Genomic DNA, 2,828 nt, shown 5'->3' on the forward strand with positions numbered 1-2,828 from the left:
ATAATCCTATGGCTGGGAAATATAATTCATATTACTGTGTTCGGTGTTTACCTATTCTACCGTGCCCCTGTTGCGTGCGGGTCCGGTATCTAGCTAGGTTACTTGTGCCTAATATTAGTGTGTTTTCTAAAGTGTTTGTTATTGTTTAGTTAAACATAGAAAAATACGGTAAATAGAAATACCCTTCCAGGAAAAATATTAAGTAGGTCAAGCGCGTCAGAGCACGCAGGGCTCTGACAGTAAGCTGATTCAGTTGCACATAGTCAAGGGGAAGCCTCCACGATGCATCTTTCTTTGCAACAATCGCTACCCGCTCGCTCAGGGTGAGGTCCTGGGCTCGGTGGCATTCTGTTCAACCTTCTTCTCCACCTCAGCATCTACTATATCCCTTCCAGAGGGGGACGTCCAGCAGGGGGCTGCAGAGCATGGCCTTGCATCTCCCGTGGCTGTAGTGCCTTCTACCCTGGAGAGGGGTTCCTCGGAAAAGTGGAATACCTCCCTGTGGCGCCCCAGGACACGGAGTAGCTTCTTGTCTTCCTTCGCGGGCCTGCGAGACCAGGTATCGTGGCGGGAAAGCATCTGTGCCTTCCACACCACTTCCCACACTTTATTCCGGTCTTCTGTCGGCACTACCCCTTGTCCCGATTGCTGAGGAACGCCATCGACAACATTGTTCTGTCTCAGCCCGTGCGACGATAGCTCGTTTGTAATCCTGCAGGGGAAAAGTTGCATACCAGATCTTGCGGCTCTTCCCCCGCCTACCCGTACGGTTCCATAAATCTTCCTACCATCGCTCCTGGACCGTTAAAAGGCGTAAACGGCAAAGGGACGCCTCCGCTGTCCCGACGACAAAGAGAGACGCGTTATATGCAGCGCAAGGAAACCAAGCAGGGATGGCTTTTTGTTATCAGAACCGCTACACAAGGAGATCTCTCAGCCTCTTCACTTTCTAGTGAGCCCGTAGCTGTTAAGACGCGAAGCTCCGGATATAACTGACTGCTTAGTCTTGTTCCTTTCGCCGGATGCCCATGTGACGACGGCACAACGGCGCTGCTGGACCGCCCTTCTACATCGCACCGAGATGCATGTATGCCGGGAGTGGGTCACCTGTGTGCAGACGGAATGTCTGAGTGTGCTTGGGTAGCCGGCCAGCACACACCACACTCGTCTGACTCGTCGGGGTGTGGATGCTAAAAAGGCCGAGTTCAGTCCGTGATTTCCCACATTGTGCGCCAGAGGTTGCAGCCACAGGCCTATCGTCATGGCTGCAAGGCTCTGCAGGCACGAATGAAGTCAACTGTACCTTTCCAGTCCGGAAACTTTCGTCTGGAGACGAAATTGGAGTTCGCGGATACACGGCACCGGGATATCTCGTATCCTAACAGGCACTCATTGTGGGTGGACTGTCGCTATCGCATACAAAGCACCACTCTTCCCGTCGACTGGCTCTTCTTCTATATGAAAGCTTCACAGAGGCGTTAGGAGTTTGCAGTCCCCAGAATCCACACGAACAGCGAAACGAGAAGAATGTACCGGGACTGGTGTACGCTGACCTCCTCACAGTAGAATCTTGTAGGCGGTCATTAACACGCGCTCCACCCCGCAAACAACCGACATCTGCATGCAGGGCACACACAGGCGGAAGTCTCCGGCAGCAGAAGTTTGTCATCGAAGACCTGTACACGACAGGATAAACTGCCGCCGCAATTGTATCTCAACGCGGGATAGATGTCCGACACTTGATAGGACTCCTTCCAGTTTCCCCACCTTGTCATCTGTAGACACGACAGGGCTGCGCTGTTGAGCACGGGCGCCAGGCCCCGCTGTTGACTCCAGCGATAACCTCCTACGTAAGAGCGGACAGTCCTGCTATCGAAGAAGCGCGAGGAAGCGACGATTTCTATTGAATTCACTGTCCTGCACCTTGTAAGATTCGGGCCTTCGTGCGGCGCCAAGGTGAACGTTTTCCCACAGACCGGCTGGAGCTTCGCACCTCATCCAGAGGTCGCTTTTGAAAAAGATACGACGGCTGTCGTCACCTGGGTTGTATCGTTCGATATCTCGCGACCGTTGTGGGACCGGTGCCATGCCCACGGTCGCAGTGAGCCCGCCCATTACGCTTTATCGACGGCGCTCTCACTATTGTAGCGCCCGGCAGCCCCTCATCGTCCTACGGGGTCCCGGTTTGAGGTCCTTGCAGCTGGGGTCCAAATCAGGCGTAGTAGCTTATTGCTTATGAGCCGGTGCGAGTTGTCTCTGCGGTGCCGCTGGAGTCAGCGGAGTGTCCAGGCAGGGCTCCGGATTTCCGGGCATCACGGACTTCCTTCTTTTGCGCTCGACCGTCCAACTGGACAGAAGAGAGAGGAGTTATGCTCTCCTCACTCGATGTCTCGCGCCGTCTCTCTCACTTCCGGCTGTCTTCGACACGCTCGTCTACTTGCCGTAGGTTAGGGTCTTCGCTGAGTCCCTCGTACTTCTGTTTACCCCGCTGCATCTTACAACATGGATCTGCCAACCTGGCGTCCAAGCAGGGGTATCCCAGAGTCCCCACCGCCCCCGCCTTCTTCACCTCAAAACCTTGTGCTAACCCCGTCTGCGGAAGGTAGACGAAACGACTCGTTGCTCGCAGGCTTGCAAGGAAATGGCCAAAGATGCCAAGCCCCTGTCAGCACAACGGAGGAAAGCGCTTTTCGCCCCGGGGCTGACACTTCTGCGGTTTCAGGTTTCAACCAACATGATCTGCACCGTCCTGCAGCAGGCCCCTCCCCTCCAGAGTCGCCTCTTTCCTCAAAGCCGGCACCCGACCCGGCCAGGACGAGCCACTTTTC

At 54.9% G+C, this 2,828-nt stretch overlaps 1 protein-coding gene across 1 annotated transcript in view; it reads left to right on the plus strand.

Annotated features, from left to right (window-relative positions):
- Positions 1–1,666: 1,666 nt before the first annotated feature.
- The window catches only part of CSUI_000667 (nin one binding zn-ribbon family protein), a 4,882-nt gene continuing 3,720 nt past the window's right edge, over positions 1,667–2,828 (plus strand). The window contains exon 1 of the mRNA XM_068060898.1: positions 1,667–2,828. This exon is cut by the window's right edge and continues 926 nt beyond it. The gene's annotated coding sequence lies outside the window, so the exon portion shown is untranslated.

Source organism: Cystoisospora suis (assembly GCF_002600585.1).
Source record: "Cystoisospora suis strain Wien I chromosome Unknown contig_262, whole genome shotgun sequence".
In the NCBI taxonomy this organism is placed as follows: domain Eukaryota; phylum Apicomplexa; class Conoidasida; order Eucoccidiorida; family Sarcocystidae; genus Cystoisospora; species Cystoisospora suis.